This window comes from Notolepis coatsorum, assembly GCF_963971535.1.
Source record: "Notolepis coatsorum genome assembly, chromosome: 15".
In the NCBI taxonomy this organism is placed as follows: domain Eukaryota; kingdom Metazoa; phylum Chordata; class Actinopteri; order Aulopiformes; family Paralepididae; genus Notolepis; species Notolepis coatsorum.
The window spans coordinates 94,873,296-94,880,795 of NC_140179.1; the positions used below are offsets into that span (position 1 = coordinate 94,873,296).

The following is a 7,500-nucleotide window of genomic DNA, read 5'->3' on the forward strand; positions in this document are numbered from 1 at the left end:
AGATGGTGAGTGAGTGAGTGAGTGAGTGAGTGAGTGAGTGAGTGAGTGAGTGAGTGAGTGAGTGAGTGAGTGAGTGATGAGTGAGTGAATGCATTCTTACACTGACAATAACTACACAGGTAGAACATACAATACAATACTAAAGTACAGTACAAGGTGGACGGTATAAACGGTATAGAAAGTACACCGGTATGAATCTGCGCTACGGTATGGATTTTGACTATACCTTGTGACCGGTAGAGCAGCTCTAATGTAGCAATGACGTAACCAGCTTTTTTCTTCCCGCCACTAACGTTATACTTGACGGTTCACTCAACGTTTGCAGTGGTCGTTGCATAGTGTTTAATTGTTACAGAGTTCTTTCCCCACTTGCTCACGGACCTTGCTGTAGAGTTTTGGCATTTCAATTTGGCTAAAGTGTCTCCGGGCAGGTAATGCGTATCTTGGATCCAGTGCTTTGACCGTGTCTGAGTAATGTGATGTCTGAGATGCAGAGACAGCTTGTTTCTTCCTGCCGCTAACGTTACTTGGCGATTCACTCGACGTTTGCAGAGGACGCGTTTAGTTGCTTTCTTCATATTTCATCAACGACGAGTGGGAGTTGTGCAGCAAATGTTTACAGACTTCATATCTCCCTGATGATGACCACACTGGAGAATTGATAGCCCAAGGCTTAACCACAGACAATGTACTGTAGCAAACGTTGTCAAACATGTACACTAAAGTTAAGTTAAGTTATGTTGGAGTTTTATTGTGTTTGAGTTGTTTGAGGGAAAGAAACCTCCTGTCCTGCTGTGGTTTTAATTTTCACTTTGTGCAGCTTGATTTAATTGTATTGCATGAAAAAAAGTGTTTTCAGAGATGGAAGTAACTTGAGAAAAGGTTTTGCATTTTTATATAGCAGTTTTGCACAACAGATGTTCTTAAAATACCTCTTTTATTTTTATTTTTATTTTATCCACTTTTCTCCTTTTCTATTTCCTCCCATCCCAATTTCGCTGTGCCAATTCTCCCCTCCCCTGTCTTGAACGTTGCTCGCATATGCCACCCACTGGCCGGTTGTAGGGAGGATAGAAGCCTTGCATCACGTGTCCCCTCCGATACACGAGGAGGCAGCCTGTCACATCTTTTCACCTGCCAGTGCGGACTCTCATTGGCGAGGGGTAACGTGTGGGAGGCTCACACTACCCCTGCCATTTCCTGTCTCTGCTGTGCATTCGTCCCCAACCGACCTGTAGGAGTTGCTGTCCACAACGTCCAGATTACCACCCATCGACTTCCACCCGCTAACTCTGCCAATTGAGTTAGTATGACGGCCGGCCCAAGCCGGAGGCAACGCAGAGAGCCGGATTAGAACCCGGTGTCTCTAGCGTTGGTGACGAGCGCAATGTCCGCTGCGCCACCCAGCCGCCTTAAAATACCTCTGTACTATGTGAAATATGTCCTAGTAATAAAAGAGTACAGTAATAGCGAAGGTTATCCTATAACCCTAGTTATATGAATAATTGTGTGTATTGAGCTGTACTGTATTGTACCCATTCTGCAATCTGTTAATAAAGTGTTCAATCAATCAATCAATCAATCAATCAATCAATCAATCAATCAATCAATCAATCAATCAATCAATCAATCAATGTGACGATTATCAGAGCAAAACAACCACATAATTGTGTGTGTGTTGTGTTGAGGCTGGACGGTATGGTCTAAAATGTATATCACGGTATAATTTGAAGCATAGACGGTAACAGTACTGTATATATCACGGTATATTAATTTATCTTAAAACGTCTATATAAATGCTTCTGAAGGGGTAACACACTGGTATGGCAGTTATATATTCATACTGGCCAATCGCGTCTCGCTCTGCCATTATGAGATGTATCTCCTGCACCTGTGCGCGTGAAAAAATTGCACATGCACATCACTTGCACGTGACCACGCCTACTCCCGTGCGTGCCTACAAGACACAGGGAGTGGTCACGTCCACGCCCTTCCAAGTTTGAATTCCATACGTGAAAAATATCCAAGGGACCTCATATATAACGAAGGATAACCGTTGTTATATATTCATATTGGCCAATCGCGTCTCGCTCTGCCATTATGAGATCAAAAGGGGCAGAGCGGACGCGTGGCCACGTCAAATGCACCCCCTGAGGGCCCATACGCCCCTGCCAGGGGGGAGGGGAGTCCCGTCCACCCGCCCGTCCTAACGAAGGGGGGGAGACAGTCAACTACAACCAGTGTGCGAAAAAGGGAACCAGTCACCCTAGAACGCACAGTGCAAGCGGGACCACGTGTGACACAGCACTCTGCGGTCCACACCCACATACACCTGTTAGCCCACCTGATGGCGGGATGCAGGAGAGGTCCCGGACCTCAGGACTGCCTGGGAGACAGAGCCCCCAGTCATGTCCATGAGGTAAAACCTAACAAAAGGACCAGGAGGCCGCAGCACAGATGTCCTCCACCGAGGCCCCCCTAAACAGGGCAGCGGAGGTCGCCACTCCACGAGTGGAGTGTGCCCTGATGCCTGCGGGGGCAACCTGTCCAGCCAAAGTTTAGCAGATGGCAATGCCCAACAGTTGATCGGTAGCCCTGAGATCCTGCATGCGACTAAGGTAAACCTTCAGCGCACGGACAGGACACAACAGGTGAAGGCTCGCCTCCAACTCACTAGTGTGAGGAGGAGGGTGAAACGCCTGAAGCACAATATCCCTGGAGAGATAAGAGCTCCGGATATTCTTTGGCACGAAGGCCGGATTAGGCCACAGAGTCGCCTGCTATCGGCCCGAATAGACAGGCACTCTGACCACACCGAGAGAGCACACAGCTCACCCACGCATTTAGCGGAGGTGATGGCCAAAAGGAACGCGGTCTTAAAGACAGACGATCCAATGGCGCCTGCTCAAGAGGCTCAAACGGGGCCCCCAACAGCCTTTCCAGGAACAGTTGGAGGTCCCGACTCGGAGACAGAGCACGTTCCACAGGCTTGAGACGGCGTGCGCCAAGCAGGAAACGTCCCACGAGAGGGTGGCAGAACAGAGGAGCGCACACGTTCTGGATGGTGTTAACCACAGTAGAGTTAAGACGCATCCCCTCCAGATTCACCCTTTCAGCAGCCGCGGTGACCACGGAACAGGCCACAGCGGGGCCACCAAGAGCTGAATCAGGGCCGGGAACCACACAGCTGTGCCCCGGTCCGGCGCGACCAGGATCAAAGTCCTGCGCTCCTGACGTACCCGCCCCAACAGCTGAGCTATGTATATATGGGTGGGAACCCGTATAGAATCCCGGGCGGCCACGGACCGGATCGGCCGCCGCCCGGTAGAGACAGGGGGAGCGTACTCCTCCCTGTCTGTTGCTATACGACGCAGACGTCGTGCTGTCCGTCCTGATCAGAACATGCTCGCCCATCACATGATGGCCGAGCTGTCCGAGGACTAGAAGCACTGCTTTCAATTCCAACACATTGATATGTAGTGCAGACCGTGCAGCATGGTCCTTGCCAGCTGCCCCCTACTGCGTCGGTCCGACACGTTCCCCCCCCCATCCTGTGAGCGAGGCGTTGGTGAAGACCGTGACGTGTGACAGCCTGCTGCCCATGGGGACCCCGCTGGTGAGGGCCCCAGCCCCCCCCCCCCCCCAGAGGGCGAGGTCCCCCAGTACTGACATGGGAACCTTCAGCTGCTTCCACTTGACTCTCACAGGGTCTATTTTCATACTGAAAAACCCACCTCTGTATCCTCCTCATGAAGAGGAGGCCAAGAGGGACAACAGCTTGAGCAGATGCCATAATACCGAGCAGGCGCATCACGGACAGCGCCGTAACCGTCCTGCCAGGACGGAACCTCCCGAGCGCCCCGAGAATATCCTCTCGCCGCCGCTCTGAGAGGGATGCCCACATAGACCTTGAGCTTACAATTAAGCCCAAGTACTCCACCTGTTGACTGGGAAGAGGAGTACTCTTATTCCAGTTTACAGCAAAACCCAGGCTGGTGAGGAATTCCACCACCTGCCTGGTATGAGACCTGGCGATCTCCTCTGACCGGCTGATGACCAGAACGTCGTCTAGGTAGAATAAAATTCTTATCCCCTGATGACGCAGAGGCCCCAGTGCGGTCTCCACGCACTTGGTGAAGATGCGAGGAGCCAGAAAGTAGCCGAACGGCAGCCTCTGGTACTCGTATGCTAAGCCCTGAAACAGGAAGCGTAGATATTTCCTAGGAGGGAAGATTGGGATGTGAAATATGCATCCTTCAGGTCTATGGAGGTGAACCAGTCTCCCACTCTGACAGCGCTTAACAGGTGGTTGACGGTCAACATTCTGAACCTTCCATGGGACAGGTCCAGTATGGGACAGCCTGCTCTGCGGCTGGACATGCATGGTGTGTGGTCCCCACGCTGCCCGATAGGGTGAGTCCCTACACACCGTCCCTGTAGTGATATTACTACCACCCAAATTACGTGTGCCTGACTGACCACCGCGGGATCGGAAGTCCAGACGGGGGAGGAACTAACGTAATACCCGGCCTGGCGAGGGCGGGCTGGGGGAACCCACGCTGCAACCTCCTGGGCCTAAAGTTCCCCCTCTGACAAAATTTTTTAGATGCAGGGAACCCTGCTCCGTCGTCAGATACAACACCAGGCTCACCAAATACAGACGCAGGACGTGTGGTGCGGGAGCCTCCTGACAGCACAGCATTCTCATACACAGACCCAGGCCTAGCAAGGAGCTGGGTGTCAAGTCAAGAGTTTTATTTGTCACGGCATACAAGTATACAATGAAATGCGAGTGGTCTTGCCCACAACGATGTGCAATACAGTAGTACAACATATAATAGAATCCAATAAAACAACATTGTGTAATAAACAGGTAACATAGTAGGGCATATCGGTATTTGTACATACGTTATTTACAGAGCATGGAGGACATGCTAGGTCCTTTGGTAGTGCAATACACTGTTACTGTTGTTATACTATTTTTAAAGTGACTTTTCCTTTGTGGCCATAAGTGTGGGCGTGTGCAGCATGATTGTGTGCTTGCTCATGTTAAAGTGGCTGCTAGTGTGCGAGCGTGTACAGCGTGCGTGTCGTGTGTGTGCTCATGTGTGCTTGTGTGTGGAGAGTTCAGTGTTCTGTGGCACTCAGTGTTCAGTGTTCAAGGCTCTGATGGCCTGGGGGAAGAAGCTGAGCCGAAGCCTCTCTGTCCTAGTAACTGGGGTTCGCAGGCGTCTGCCTGACCTCAGCAGGTGGAACAGGCTGTTGTTGGGGTGGTGAGGGTCTTTCATTATTCTGCAGGCTCTGGATTCGTACCTCTTGTTGTATAGAACCTGCAGTGGAGGTAGTGCAATACCCGTGGTACGCTCGGCTGAGCGCACCACTCTCTGTAGGACCTTCTTGTCCTGTGCCGTGCTGTTTCCATACCAGGCATGAGAAGTGATATGTGGGGCCGCTTGCGCCTCACTGGAAGAACGCGGCCCGCAGCCAGAGGGGACAAATCAGAGCCTTGAATCCCGTAGTGTAGCGGGGGGGAGTGACCGGAGAGCGTGCTAGACATAGCTAGATGGCAACGTTTTTTTAGGGCGTGCCCATCTAATACAGCGGCACCGTGATAACCTGTTCTCTTTGTGTCCAGGTTATCCCAGGCGGGAAACACATGGCTGCCGGTCGGGGTTCTCGCCGCAGCCGCTGGCTGCGCGGTGTGGGGCGGCGTGGGGCCCCGGTCAAATACCGCCCATGCCTCCATGGACAGACCAAAAAGTCCATCCACGGAGAGGGGAGCCCTGAGGAGGAGAACCCTCCTCTCCTCCTCCAGGGGAGATCACTCCAACCAAAGATGTCTGTGAACAAGAGCCAACAGCATCCTAGCCCTCCCTGCGGTTATTGCCTGCGGCTGGATCAAAAGCTGAATAACCTCAAAACCTTGCGCGATGGTTTTGACGTCGGCTAGTCATAAGACCCCATCACCCGACACCATTTTCGACAGAATAGCAGCCAATTGAGAAATGTTATTAGTTGCTGCTAAATTCTGTACTGCGGCGGTATATAAGCTACTCAGCCTACTCAGCCACCTGCCCGGCCGACTCGCCCCTTGGCGTCGGCTACCGGGCGGGAAACCACTCTACCATGTCAGGACAAAGGACCGATGCCACCTGCTCCACTAAGCACGGCACACCAGTGGCGGCTGCTGACCAAAGTCTATTACTAGTGAAGCACTGCGGCACCTCCACTGCGGCACACCTGTCCTCAGCCCCGTCGTCAGACCGTCCACCCGCATAAGCGATAAATGAATGAATGAATGAAAACTTTATTAACAGATTGCAGAATGGGCACACTTACCACGGCCCAATACACACAACTGGTAAGGGGATGCAGACCAGAGAACAACGTTTGTCTTGTCTACATCAGGGTCCCCCATTTTCAATTTATAGATTCATAAATGCATAGGGTAGACAAGCCTCAGATACCCACGTGGGAGCAGTGTCCCGAAAAGCAACAGAATTAGTAGTAGCTGCGCGCGCAACGTGTCACATTCATCCAAATACACCCCCGCACCATCACACCGCCCGGTCGCGTGAATATTAAAGGCAACCAACTTGTGTTCAGCTTTTCGTTCAGCGTTTCTCTGATTGGCCACACGGCCACGTGACCGCCCTAGCACACGCCCTTATCCGCTGAGAGACGCGGCAAACGCGCAGAGAGTGAGCTGGGATCATTTGGTGGTCGAACCAGTGAGAGACGCGGCAGACGCGCAGAGAGTGAGCTGGGATCATTTGGTGGTCGAACCAGTGAGAGACGCGGCAGACGCGCAGAGAGTGAGCTGGGATCATTTGGTGGTCGAACCAGTGAGAGACGCGGCAGACGCGCAGAGAGTGAGCTGGGATCATTTGGTGGTCGAACCAGTTCAGACAGAGGTGTTTATTTATATTAATAAACATATCTACTAGAAACACTGGTGTTCTGTTGTGTGACTGTGCTAAACTCTTCCACCACATGACCGACATTTGACATACAGTACACCTCCTATCTATAACGCTGCCACCACCCACTTCAATGACAGAGCTCTCATATTTGCGAATGCATAAACTATATCTTAAATTATGGCTATGTGTCTAATATGGCTGTCGCGAAGTCATTGATAAGCGACAGCCATATTAGACACATAGCCATAATTTAAGATATAGTTTATGCATTCGCAAAATATGAGAGCGCTGTCATTGAAGGGCTTCTACAACGGATATGTGGTTTATGACGTTAATTAATAATAAACACTGTTAGGACTCTTAATAATAAACACTGTTAGGACTATCTGACTCTTAATAATAAACACTGTTAGGACTATCTGACTCTTACTAATAAACACTGTTAGGACTATAAACACTGTGCGGACTATCTGACTCTTAATAATAAAACACTGTTAGGACTATCGATTCACGCGTCACTACTGTAACTAGAAACTCTGCTGGGTGTCACTGTACATCAGTGTGGAACTGTACGCTG

General features: G+C 51.0%; 1 protein-coding gene across 1 annotated transcript in view; it reads left to right on the top strand.

The window, feature by feature from the left end:
• Positions 1-7,500, top strand: part of cacna1c (calcium channel, voltage-dependent, L type, alpha 1C subunit) — a gene marked incomplete at both ends in the record, with an annotated part of 188,360 nt that overhangs the window by 91,135 nt on the left and 89,725 nt on the right.